Source organism: Stylophora pistillata, chromosome 2 (assembly GCF_964205215.1).
Source record: "Stylophora pistillata chromosome 2, jaStyPist1.2, whole genome shotgun sequence".
NCBI lineage: Eukaryota > Metazoa > Cnidaria > Anthozoa > Scleractinia > Pocilloporidae > Stylophora > Stylophora pistillata.
In genome coordinates this window covers 33,370,399-33,382,388 of record NC_142520.1, presented here as the reverse complement: position 1 = coordinate 33,382,388, position 11,990 = coordinate 33,370,399, and the positions used below count along the sequence as shown (strand labels likewise).

The following is an 11,990-nucleotide window of genomic DNA, read 5'->3' as shown; positions in this document are numbered from 1 at the left end:
ACTTGGATGGGTGACCGCTGGGAATACCCCGTGTTGTAGGCTTCATTTTTTCCTTTGCTTACTCTCTCAACGTTTTATCCGGGTAAACCGCTTCCGATACTCACGGCGTCCCGTAGACGAGTGAGGAGTAAAAGAAAAACTAACATAACAGGCAGGAGAGAAATAAGCTTGTGGCCAAAATCATTTCCCAATGCAAGAGAGCGAGCAAACGAAGGAGCGAGGGCGCGCGCTCGAGATCTCAACACATTGTTGTTGTGACAAATTCCACATTTGTACGTGACATCGAATCATTCGCACGCTCCCACGAATCACAAATAGGAAAACACGCACACTTTTACAGCACTTTCAAGGCCTCAAGACATGTCAAAACATTCCCACGATTAATACAGGCGGATGGATTCAAACTGACTGAAACGAAGCGAAGCGGCAAAAGGTTCCACATTTTTACTTACTCGCCTGCCTCTTTGTTTGCTCGCTCGCTCGCTGGAACGAACGTTCCCTCCTCTCGCTCGCTCGCAATAAGAAATACATGACAACAAAACCTCGCCTGCCACAGGTATGGTTGACAATGTACTCACGTTTCTAAAACAAATGCTTTTCTTGCCCATGTATCGATCGTTCTTTGCTTAGTCCATCCCTCGGTGAGTTAGTCAGTCACTCCTCCGCTTGGTTTCCTCTCCTTTTCTTTCGCAAACAAACGAACAAAATAATGCAGAAAGCACACACATCTATCTAGAACAGCTCTACTCACATCCTCACAAAAACTCACCTTCATTTACAATCACTTCTATTCCTCCAAATCTCTCTGCCAACACGCAGGCCACTTCTGTCTGTCTCTCTGTCTGTCTCTCTTTCTTTCCATGGCGTTTTGCTTTCTTTTTCCCTTGCTGCTCTTCTTCTCTCTTCATTCCAGTTCCAGTTCACCCTGTTTAACGGTCAACTCCAAAATCAAGATCAATTCATTAGTCAGTCAGGGGTTAAGGGCAAGATATTTTACATCAGCTTTTCGGGGACGAGCGCGAACGCAGGTCCCCACTACCAGAAATTATACGCTCGAGTTACCCACATTTGGGGTAATCGCAAGGGTCAACCCAGTCCAAGTGCAATGAAAGGGCCTCGCCTTGAGAGGACTGCCTCCTTGATCACAGTACCTCCCGCGTCAGGTAAGTATGCCTTTCAGGCATACGCTTGCCGTGGTAAAACTCTCCCTCACCTATGTCCTTGTGGTACTGCTTTGCACGCTTCAAATCAGCCAGTGTCAGTTGCCGCCTTGGCCCGTCATGTCTTTTTCCGCCTTCCCTTTGGAGCTGCAGGGCTCCTGTGCACAGAAGAGAATGCTATAGTCATTATTTTTCCTTCCATTAAATGTGTCTTCCCCAAAAGGGAAGTGGGCCACACTCGGAGGTAGTGCTATACCGAGGCAACCCGTGGCTGGGACGAGGCAAGCCTCTTTTCCACAGCCCAGTTCCAAAAATCAGTTTAATATATGAGCTACTCAATGAGCAGCGTATCAGATATTAAGCTGATAAGAACAGATACTACACTTGATCTTAGCCAAAAGGCCGAGAAGCGATACCCACCAATACCCTCAATCAAGGGGGTGGTAGAGGGATCCTTCCCACAGTATATGGTGGGTAGTAGCAGGTAGCCCCAGAAGCCCTTGCGAGTCCCAAAAACGGACCCAGTGGCTCATCGGTTGGTAATCTTCTCATTGTAACTTTAAGACGCCAGCCACATACACTTAACTAACAAGATGGTGTTCTTTAGAATATTTACCAAACTTGATTTATCTCTATACTCCCCCCCCCACCCCACCCCACCCCCAGTGAGATATATTGCCTCAAATCGACGCTTCTCAAGGTGTGCGCAGGCTCTAGGAGATGACGTTTGGGTTAGGGTCTAGGCTACCAAATTTAGGGTTAGGGTAACGATCTTGGGGTTAGGGTTAGGGTAACGATGTTAGGGTTTAGGGTTAGAGTAACGAAATTAGGGCTAGTACAGATCAAACATAACCGATAACCAGCCAAATTTCAGCTGTTTTCCCTTGTCTACGACCATACCACAGGGAAAGCACCGGTTCTCGTCCGATCACCGAAGTTAAGCCCTGTCGGGCGGGGTTAGTACTTGGATGGGTGACCGCCTGGGAATACCCCGTGTTGTAGGCTTCATTTTTTCCTTTGCTTACTCTCTCAACGTTTTATCCGGGTAAACCGCTTCCGATACTCACGGCGTCCCGTAGACGAGTGAGGAGTAAAAGAAAAACTAACATAACAGGCAGGAGAGAAATAAGCTTGTGGCCAAAATCATTTCCCAATGCAAGAGAGCGAGCAAACGAAGGAGCGAGGGCGCGCGCTCGAGATCTCAACACATTGTTGTTGTGACAAATTCCACATTTGTACGTGACATCGAATCATTCGCACGCTCCCACGAATCACAAATAGGAAAACACGCACACTTTTACAGCACTTTCAAGGCCTCAAGACATGTCAAAACATTCCCACGATTAATACAGGCGGATGGATTCAAACTGACTGAAACGAAGCGAAGCGGCAAAAGGTTCCACATTTTTACTTACTCGCCTGCCTCTTTGTTTGCTCGCTCGCTCGCTGGAACGAACGTTCCCTCCTCTCGCTCGCTCGCAATAAGAAATACATGACAACAAAACCTCGCCTGCCACAGGTATGGTTGACAATGTACTCACGTTTCTAAAACAAATGCTTTTCTTGCCCATGTATCGATCGTTCTTTGCTTAGTCCATCCCTCGGTGAGTTAGTCAGTCACTCCTCCGCTTGGTTTCCTCTCCTTTTCTTTCGCAAACAAACGAACAAAATAATGCAGAAAGCACACACATCTATCTAGAACAGCTCTACTCACATCCTCACAAAAACTCACCTTCATTTACAATCACTTCTATTCCTCCAAATCTCTCTGCCAACACGCAGGCCACTTCTGTCTGTCTCTCTGTCTGTCTCTCTTTCTTTCCATGGCGTTTTGCTTTCTTTTTCCCTTGCTGCTCTTCTTCTCTCTTCATTCCAGTTCCAGTTCACCCTGTTTAACGGTCAACTCCAAAATCAAGATCAATTCATTAGTCAGTCAGGGGTTAAGGGCAAGATATTTTACATCAGCTTTTCGGGGACGAGCGCGAACGCAGGTCCCCACTACCAGAAATTATACGCTCGAGTTACCCACATTGGGGTAATCGCAAGGGTCAACCCAGTCCAAGTGCAATGAAAGGCCTCGCCTTGAGAGGACTGCCTCCTTGATCACAGTACCTCCCGCGTCAGGTAAGTATGCCTTTCAGGCATACGCTTGCCGTGGTAAAACTCTCCCTCACCTATGTCCTTGTGGTACTGCTTTGCACGCTTCAAATCAGCCAGTGTCAGTTGCCGCCTTGGCCCGTCATGTCTTTTTCCGCCTTCCCTTTGGAGCTGCAGGGCTCCTGTGCACAGAAGAGAATGCTATAGTCATTATTTTTCCTTCCATTAAATGTGTCTTCCCCAAAAGGGAAGTGGGCCACACTCGGAGGTAGTGCTATACCGAGGCAACCCGTGGCTGGGACGAGGCAAGCCTCTTTTCCACAGCCCAGTTCCAAAAATCAGTTTAATATATGAGCTACTCAATGAGCAGCGTATCAGATATTAAGCTGATAAGAACAGATACTACACTTGATCTTAGCCAAAAGGCCGAGAAGCGATACCCACCAATACCCTCAATCAAGGGGGTGGTAGAGGGATCCTTCCCACAGTATATGGTGGGTAGTAGCAGGTAGCCCCCAGAAGCCCTTGCGAGTCCCAAAAACGGACCCAGTGGCTCATCGGTTGGTAATCTTCTCATTGTAACTTTAAGACGCCAGCCACATACACTTAACTAACAAGATGGTGTTCTTTAGAATATTTACCAAACTTGATTTATCTCTATACTCCCCCCCCCACCCCACCCCACCCCCAGTGAGATATATTGCCTCAAATCGACGCTTCTCAAGGTGTGCGCAGGCTCTAGGAGATGACGTTTGGGTTAGGGTCTAGGCTACCAAATTTAGGGTTAGGGTAACGATCTTGGGGTTAGGGTTAGGGTAACGATGTTAGGGTTTAGGGTTAGAGTAACGAAATTAGGGCTAGTACAGATCAAACATAACCGATAACCAGCCAAATTTCAGCTGTTTTCCCTTGTCTACGACCATACCACAGGGAAAGCACCGGTTCTCGTCCGATCACCGAAGTTAAGCCCTGTCGGGCGGGGTTAGTACTTGGATGGGTGACCGCCTGGGAATACCCCGTGTTGTAGGCTTCATTTTTTCCTTTGCTTACTCTCTCAACGTTTTATCCGGGTAAACCGCTTCCGATACTCACGGCGTCCCGTAGACGAGTGAGGAGTAAAAGAAAAACTAACATAACAGGCAGGAGAGAAATAAGCTTGTGGCCAAAATCATTTCCCAATGCAAGAGAGCGAGCAAACGAAGGAGCGAGGGCGCGCGCTCGAGATCTCAACACATTGTTGTTGTGACAAATTCCCACATTTGTACGTGACATCGAATCATTCGCACGCTCCCACGAATCACAAATAGGAAAACACGCACACTTTTACAGCACTTTCAAGGCCTCAAGACATGTCAAAACATTCCCACGATTAATACAGGCGGATGGATTCAAACTGACTGAAACGAAGCGAAGCGGCAAAAGGTTCCACATTTTTACTTACTCGCCTGCCTCTTTGTTTGCTCGCTCGCTCGCTGGAACGAACGTTCCCTCCTCTCGCTCGCTCGCAATAAGAAATACATGACAACAAAACCTCGCCTGCCACAGGTATGGTTGACAATGTACTCACGTTTCTAAAACAAATGCTTTTCTTGCCCATGTATCGATCGTTCTTTGCTTAGTCCATCCCTCGGTGAGTTAGTCAGTCACTCCTCCGCTTGGTTTCCTCTCCTTTTCTTTCGCAAACAAACGAACAAAATAATGCAGAAAGCACACACATCTATCTAGAACAGCTCTACTCACATCCTCACAAAAACTCACCTTCATTTACAATCACTTCTATTCCTCCAAATCTCTCTGCCAACACGCAGGCCACTTCTGTCTGTCTCTCTGTCTGTCTCTCTTTCTTTCCATGGCGTTTTGCTTTCTTTTTCCCTTGCTGCTCTTCTTCTCTCTTCATTCCAGTTCCAGTTCACCCTGTTTAACGGTCAACTCCAAAATCAAGATCAATTCATTAGTCAGTCAGGGGTTAAGGGCAAGATATTTTACATCAGCTTTTCGGGGACGAGCGCGAACGCAGGTCCCCACTACCAGAAATTATACGCTCGAGTTACCCACATTTGGGGTAATCGCAAGGGTCAACCCAGTCCAAGTGCAATGAAAGGGCCTCGCCTTGAGAGGACTGCCTCCTTGATCACAGTACCTCCCGCGTCAGGTAAGTATGCCTTTCAGGCATACGCTTGCCGTGGTAAAACTCTCCCTCACCTATGTCCTTGTGGTACTGCTTTGCACGCTTCAAATCAGCCAGTGTCAGTTGCCGCCTTGGCCCGTCATGTCTTTTTCCGCCTTCCCTTTGGAGCTGCAGGGCTCCTGTGCACAGAAGAGAATGCTATAGTCATTATTTTTCCTTCCATTAAATGTGTCTTCCCCAAAAGGGAAGTGGGCCACACTCGGAGGTAGTGCTATACCGAGGCAACCCGTGGCTGGGACGAGGCAAGCCTCTTTTCCACAGCCCAGTTCCAAAAATCAGTTTAATATATGAGCTACTCAATGAGCAGCGTATCAGATATTAAGCTGATAAGAACAGATACTACACTTGATCTTAGCCAAAAGGCCGAGAAGCGATACCCACCAATACCCTCAATCAAGGGGGTGGTAGAGGGATCCTTCCCACAGTATATGGTGGGTAGTAGCAGGTAGCCCCCAGAAGCCCTTGCGAGTCCCAAAAACGGACCCAGTGGCTCATCGGTTGGTAATCTTCTCATTGTAACTTTAAGACGCCAGCCACATACACTTAACTAACAAGATGGTGTTCTTTAGAATATTTACCAAACTTGATTTATCTCTATACTCCCCCCCCCCACCCCACCCCACCCCCAGTGAGATATATTGCCTCAAATCGACGCTTCTCAAGGTGTGCGCAGGCTCTAGGAGATGACGTTTGGGTTAGGGTCTAGGCTACCAAATTTAGGGTTAGGGTAACGATCTTGGGGTTAGGGTTAGGGTAACGATGTTAGGGTTTAGGGTTAGAGTAACGAAATTAGGGCTAGTACAGATCAAACATAACCGATAACCAGCCAAATTTCAGCTGTTTTCCCTTGTCTACGACCATACCACAGGGAAAGCACCGGTTCTCGTCCGATCACCGAAGTTAAGCCCTGTCGGGCGGGGTTAGTACTTGGATGGGTGACCGCCTGGGAATACCCCGTGTTGTAGGCTTCATTTTTTCCTTTGCTTACTCTCTCAACGTTTTATCCGGGTAAACCGCTTCCGATACTCACGGCGTCCCGTAGACGAGTGAGGAGTAAAAGAAAAACTAACATAACAGGCAGGAGAGAAATAAGCTTGTGGCCAAAATCATTTCCCAATGCAAGAGAGCGAGCAAACGAAGGAGCGAGGGCGCGCGCTCGAGATCTCAACACATTGTTGTTGTGACAAATTCCACATTTGTACGTGACATCGAATCATTCGCACGCTCCCACGAATCACAAATAGGAAAACACGCACACTTTTACAGCACTTTCAAGGCCTCAAGACATGTCAAAACATTCCCACGATTAATACAGGCGGATGGATTCAAACTGACTGAAACGAAGCGAAGCGGCAAAAGGTTCCACATTTTTACTTACTCGCCTGCCTCTTTGTTTGCTCGCTCGCTCGCTGGAACGAACGTTCCCTCCTCTCGCTCGCTCGCAATAAGAAATACATGACAACAAAACCTCGCCTGCCACAGGTATGGTTGACAATGTACTCACGTTTCTAAAACAAATGCTTTTCTTGCCCATGTATCGATCGTTCTTTGCTTAGTCCATCCCTCGGTGAGTTAGTCAGTCACTCCTCCGCTTGGTTTCCTCTCCTTTTCTTTCGCAAACAAACGAACAAAATAATGCAGAAAGCACACACATCTATCTAGAACAGCTCTACTCACATCCTCACAAAAACTCACCTTCATTTACAATCACTTCTATTCCTCCAAATCTCTCTGCCAACACGCAGGCCACTTCTGTCTGTCTCTCTGTCTGTCTCTCTTTCTTTCCATGGCGTTTTGCTTTCTTTTTCCCTTGCTGCTCTTCTTCTCTCTTCATTCCAGTTCCAGTTCACCCTGTTTAACGGTCAACTCCAAAATCAAGATCAATTCATTAGTCAGTCAGGGGTTAAGGGCAAGATATTTTACATCAGCTTTTCGGGGACGAGCGCGAACGCAGGTCCCCACTACCAGAAATTATACGCTCGAGTTACCCACATTTGGGGTAATCGCAAGGGTCAACCCCCAAGTGCAATGAAAGGGCCTCGCCTTGAGAGGACTGCCTCCTTGATCACAGTACCTCCCGCGTCAGGTAAGTATGCCTTTCAGGCATACGCTTGCCGTGGTAAAACTCTCCCTCACCTATGTCCTTGTGGTACTGCTTTGCACGCTTCAAATCAGCCAGTGTCAGTTGCCGCCTTGGCCCGTCATGTCTTTTTCCGCCTTCCCTTTGGAGCTGCAGGGCTCCTGTGCACAGAAGAGAATGCTATAGTCATTATTTTTCCTTCCATTAAATGTGTCTTCCCCAAAAGGGAAGTGGGCCACACTCGGAGGTAGTGCTATACCGAGGCAACCCGTGGCTGGGACGAGGCAAGCCTCTTTTCCACAGCCCAGTTCCAAAAATCAGTTTAATATATGAGCTACTCAATGAGCAGCGTATCAGATATTAAGCTGATAAGAACAGATACTACACTTGATCTTAGCCAAAAGGCCGAGAAGCGATACCCACCAATACCCTCAATCAAGGGGGTGGTAGAGGGATCCTTCCCACAGTATATGGTGGGTAGTAGCAGGTAGCCCCCAGAAGCCCTTGCGAGTCCCAAAAACGGACCCAGTGGCTCATCGGTTGGTAATCTTCTCATTGTAACTTTAAGACGCCAGCCACATACACTTAACTAACAAGATGGTGTTCTTTAGAATATTTACCAAACTTGATTTATCTCTATACTCCCCCCCCCACCCCACCCCACCCCCAGTGAGATATATTGCCTCAAATCGACGCTTCTCAAGGTGTGCGCAGGCTCTAGGAGATGACGTTTGGGTTAGGGTCTAGGCTACCAAATTTAGGGTTAGGGTAACGATCTTGGGGTTAGGGTTAGGGTAACGATGTTAGGGTTTAGGGTTAGAGTAACGAAATTAGGGCTAGTACAGATCAAACATAACCGATAACCAGCCAAATTTCAGCTGTTTTCCCTTGTCTACGACCATACCACAGGGAAAGCACCGGTTCTCGTCCGATCACCGAAGTTAAGCCCTGTCGGGCGGGGTTAGTACTTGGATGGGTGACCGCCTGGGAATACCCCGTGTTGTAGGCTTCATTTTTTCCTTTGCTTACTCTCTCAACGTTTTATCCGGGTAAACCGCTTCCGATACTCACGGCGTCCCGTAGACGAGTGAGGAGTAAAAGAAAAACTAACATAACAGGCAGGAGAGAAATAAGCTTGTGGCCAAAATCATTTCCCAATGCAAGAGAGCGAGCAAACGAAGGAGCGAGGGCGCGCGCTCGAGATCTCAACACATTGTTGTTGTGACAAATTCCACATTTGTACGTGACATCGAATCATTCGCACGCTCCCACGAATCACAAATAGGAAAACACGCACACTTTTACAGCACTTTCAAGGCCTCAAGACATGTCAAAACATTCCCACGATTAATACAGGCGGATGGATTCAAACTGACTGAAACGAAGCGAAGCGGCAAAAGGTTCCACATTTTTACTTACTCGCCTGCCTCTTTGTTTGCTCGCTCGCTCGCTGGAACGAACGTTCCCTCCTCTCGCTCGCTCGCAATAAGAAATACATGACAACAAAACCTCGCCTGCCACAGGTATGGTTGACAATGTACTCACGTTTCTAAAACAAATGCTTTTCTTGCCCATGTATCGATCGTTCTTTGCTTAGTCCATCCCTCGGTGAGTTAGTCAGTCACTCCTCCGCTTGGTTTCCTCTCCTTTTCTTTCGCAAACAAACGAACAAAATAATGCAGAAAGCACACACATCTATCTAGAACAGCTCTACTCACATCCTCACAAAAACTCACCTTCATTTACAATCACTTCTATTCCTCCAAATCTCTCTGCCAACACGCAGGCCACTTCTGTCTGTCTCTCTGTCTGTCTCTCTTTCTTTCCATGGCGTTTTGCTTTCTTTTTCCCTTGCTGCTCTTCTTCTCTCTTCATTCCAGTTCCAGTTCACCCTGTTTAACGGTCAACTCCAAAATCAAGATCAATTCATTAGTCAGTCAGGGGTTAAGGGCAAGATATTTTACATCAGCTTTTCGGGGACGAGCGCGAACGCAGGTCCCCACTACCAGAAATTATACGCTCGAGTTACCCACATTTGGGGTAATCGCAAGGGTCAACCCAGTCCAAGTGCAATGAAAGGGCCTCGCCTTGAGAGGACTGCCTCCTTGATCACAGTACCTCCCGCGTCAGGTAAGTATGCCTTTCAGGCATACGCTTGCCGTGGTAAAACTCTCCCTCACCTATGTCCTTGTGGTACTGCTTTGCACGCTTCAAATCAGCCAGTGTCAGTTGCCGCCTTGGCCCGTCATGTCTTTTTCCGCCTTCCCTTTGGAGCTGCAGGGCTCCTGTGCACAGAAGAGAATGCTATAGTCATTATTTTTCCTTCCATTAAATGTGTCTTCCCCAAAAGGGAAGTGGGCCACACTCGGAGGTAGTGCTATACCGAGGCAACCCGTGGCTGGGACGAGGCAAGCCTCTTTTCCACAGCCCAGTTCCAAAAATCAGTTTAATATATGAGCTACTCAATGAGCAGCGTATCAGATATTAAGCTGATAAGAACAGATACTACACTTGATCTTAGCCAAAAGGCCGAGAAGCGATACCCACCAATACCCTCAATCAAGGGGGTGGTAGAGGGATCCTTCCCACAGTATATGGTGGGTAGTAGCAGGTAGCCCCCAGAAGCCCTTGCGAGTCCCAAAAACGGACCCAGTGGCTCATCGGTTGGTAATCTTCTCATTGTAACTTTAAGACGCCAGCCACATACACTTAACTAACAAGATGGTGTTCTTTAGAATATTTACCAAACTTGATTTATCTCTATACTCCCCCCCCCACCCCACCCCACCCCCAGTGAGATATATTGCCTCAAATCGACGCTTCTCAAGGTGTGCGCAGGCTCTAGGAGATGACGTTTGGGTTAGGGTCTAGGCTACCAAATTTAGGGTTAGGGTAACGATCTTGGGGTTAGGGTTAGGGTAACGATGTTAGGGTTTAGGGTTAGAGTAACGAAATTAGGGCTAGTACAGATCAAACATAACCGATAACCAGCCAAATTTCAGCTGTTTTCCCTTGTCTACGACCATACCACAGGGAAAGCACCGGTTCTCGTCCGATCACCGAAGTTAAGCCCTGTCGGGCGGGGTTAGTACTTGGATGGGTGACCGCCTGGGAATACCCCGTGTTGTAGGCTTCATTTTTTCCTTTGCTTACTCTCTCAACGTTTTATCCGGGTAAACCGCTTCCGATACTCACGGCGTCCCGTAGACGAGTGAGGAGTAAAAGAAAAACTAACATAACAGGCAGGAGAGAAATAAGCTTGTGGCCAAAATCATTTCCCAATGCAAGAGAGCGAGCAAACGAAGGAGCGAGGGCGCGCGCTCGAGATCTCAACACATTGTTGTTGTGACAAATTCCACATTTGTACGTGACATCGAATCATTCGCACGCTCCCACGAATCACAAATAGGAAAACACGCACACTTTTACAGCACTTTCAAGGCCTCAAGACATGTCAAAACATTCCCACGATTAATACAGGCGGATGGATTCAAACTGACTGAAACGAAGCGAAGCGGCAAAAGGTTCCACATTTTTACTTACTCGCCTGCCTCTTTGTTTGCTCGCTCGCTCGCTGGAACGAACGTTCCCTCCTCTCGCTCGCTCGCAATAAGAAATACATGACAACAAAACCTCGCCTGCCACAGGTATGGTTGACAATGTACTCACGTTTCTAAAACAAATGCTTTTCTTGCCCATGTATCGATCGTTCTTTGCTTAGTCCATCCCTCGGTGAGTTAGTCAGTCACTCCTCCGCTTGGTTTCCTCTCCTTTTCTTTCGCAAACAAACGAACAAAATAATGCAGAAAGCACACACATCTATCTAGAACAGCTCTACTCACATCCTCACAAAAACTCACCTTCATTTACAATCACTTCTATTCCTCCAAATCTCTCTGCCAACACGCAGGCCACTTCTGTCTGTCTCTCTGTCTGTCTCTCTTTCTTTCCATGGCGTTTTGCTTTCTTTTTCCCTTGCTGCTCTTCTTCTCTCTTCATTCCAGTTCCAGTTCACCCTGTTTAACGGTCAACTCCAAAATCAAGATCAATTCATTAGTCAGTCAGGGGTTAAGGGCAAGATATTTTACATCAGCTTTTCGGGGACGAGCGCGAACGCAGGTCCCCACTACCAGAAATTATACGCTCGAGTTACCCACATTTGGGGTAATCGCAAGGGTCAACCCAGTCCAAGTGCAATGAAAGGGCCTCGCCTTGAGAGGACTGCCTCCTTGATCACAGTACCTCCCGCGTCAGGTAAGTATGCCTTTCAGGCATACGCTTGCCGTGGTAAAACTCTCCCTCACCTATGTCCTTGTGGTACTGCTTTGCACGCTTCAAATCAGCCAGTGTCAGTTGCCGCCTTGGCCCGTCATGTCTTTTTCCGCCTTCCCTTTGGAGCTGCAGGGCTCCTGTGCACAGAAGAGAATGCTATAGTCATTATTTTTCCTTCCATTAAATGTGTCTT

General features: G+C 47.5%; 16 non-coding genes across 16 annotated transcripts; 5 read left to right on the top strand and 11 right to left on the bottom strand.

The window, feature by feature from the left end:
- Positions 1 to 1,007: 1,007 nt before the first annotated feature.
- LOC148738964 (U1 spliceosomal RNA) lies at positions 1,008 to 1,171 on the bottom strand. The gene has a single exon (XR_015997833.1). It is a non-coding gene; the product is annotated as a U1 spliceosomal RNA (small nuclear RNA).
- A 211-nt stretch (positions 1,172 to 1,382) lies between these two features.
- LOC148738963 (U2 spliceosomal RNA) lies at positions 1,383 to 1,574 on the bottom strand. Its single transcript, XR_015997636.1, has one exon. It is a non-coding gene; the product is annotated as a U2 spliceosomal RNA (small nuclear RNA).
- A 472-nt stretch (positions 1,575 to 2,046) lies between these two features.
- Positions 2,047 to 2,165, top strand: LOC148738962 (5S ribosomal RNA). The gene has a single exon (XR_015998136.1). It is a non-coding gene; the product is annotated as a 5S ribosomal RNA (ribosomal RNA).
- A 965-nt stretch (positions 2,166 to 3,130) lies between these two features.
- LOC148738961 (U1 spliceosomal RNA) lies at positions 3,131 to 3,292 on the bottom strand. The gene has a single exon (XR_015997933.1). It is a non-coding gene; the product is annotated as a U1 spliceosomal RNA (small nuclear RNA).
- Positions 3,293 to 3,503: 211 nt separating this feature from the next.
- Positions 3,504 to 3,695, bottom strand: LOC148738960 (U2 spliceosomal RNA). Its single transcript, XR_015997635.1, has one exon. It is a non-coding gene; the product is annotated as a U2 spliceosomal RNA (small nuclear RNA).
- A 473-nt stretch (positions 3,696 to 4,168) lies between these two features.
- On the top strand, positions 4,169 to 4,287 carry LOC148738959 (5S ribosomal RNA). Its single transcript, XR_015998135.1, has one exon. It is a non-coding gene; the product is annotated as a 5S ribosomal RNA (ribosomal RNA).
- A 966-nt stretch (positions 4,288 to 5,253) lies between these two features.
- On the bottom strand, positions 5,254 to 5,417 carry LOC148738958 (U1 spliceosomal RNA). The gene has a single exon (XR_015997832.1). It is a non-coding gene; the product is annotated as a U1 spliceosomal RNA (small nuclear RNA).
- Positions 5,418 to 5,628: 211 nt separating this feature from the next.
- Positions 5,629 to 5,820, bottom strand: LOC148738957 (U2 spliceosomal RNA). The gene has a single exon (XR_015997634.1). It is a non-coding gene; the product is annotated as a U2 spliceosomal RNA (small nuclear RNA).
- A 474-nt stretch (positions 5,821 to 6,294) lies between these two features.
- On the top strand, positions 6,295 to 6,413 carry LOC148738956 (5S ribosomal RNA). The gene has a single exon (XR_015998134.1). It is a non-coding gene; the product is annotated as a 5S ribosomal RNA (ribosomal RNA).
- A 965-nt stretch (positions 6,414 to 7,378) lies between these two features.
- LOC148738955 (U1 spliceosomal RNA) lies at positions 7,379 to 7,539 on the bottom strand. The gene has a single exon (XR_015997941.1). It is a non-coding gene; the product is annotated as a U1 spliceosomal RNA (small nuclear RNA).
- A 211-nt stretch (positions 7,540 to 7,750) lies between these two features.
- LOC148738954 (U2 spliceosomal RNA) lies at positions 7,751 to 7,942 on the bottom strand. Its single transcript, XR_015997633.1, has one exon. It is a non-coding gene; the product is annotated as a U2 spliceosomal RNA (small nuclear RNA).
- A 473-nt stretch (positions 7,943 to 8,415) lies between these two features.
- On the top strand, positions 8,416 to 8,534 carry LOC148738953 (5S ribosomal RNA). The gene has a single exon (XR_015998133.1). It is a non-coding gene; the product is annotated as a 5S ribosomal RNA (ribosomal RNA).
- Positions 8,535 to 9,499: 965 nt separating this feature from the next.
- On the bottom strand, positions 9,500 to 9,663 carry LOC148738952 (U1 spliceosomal RNA). The gene has a single exon (XR_015997830.1). It is a non-coding gene; the product is annotated as a U1 spliceosomal RNA (small nuclear RNA).
- A 211-nt stretch (positions 9,664 to 9,874) lies between these two features.
- LOC148738951 (U2 spliceosomal RNA) lies at positions 9,875 to 10,066 on the bottom strand. The gene has a single exon (XR_015997632.1). It is a non-coding gene; the product is annotated as a U2 spliceosomal RNA (small nuclear RNA).
- Positions 10,067 to 10,539: 473 nt separating this feature from the next.
- Positions 10,540 to 10,658, top strand: LOC148738950 (5S ribosomal RNA). The gene has a single exon (XR_015998132.1). It is a non-coding gene; the product is annotated as a 5S ribosomal RNA (ribosomal RNA).
- A 965-nt stretch (positions 10,659 to 11,623) lies between these two features.
- LOC148738949 (U1 spliceosomal RNA) lies at positions 11,624 to 11,787 on the bottom strand. Its single transcript, XR_015997829.1, has one exon. It is a non-coding gene; the product is annotated as a U1 spliceosomal RNA (small nuclear RNA).
- Positions 11,788 to 11,990: the final 203 nt, after the last annotated feature.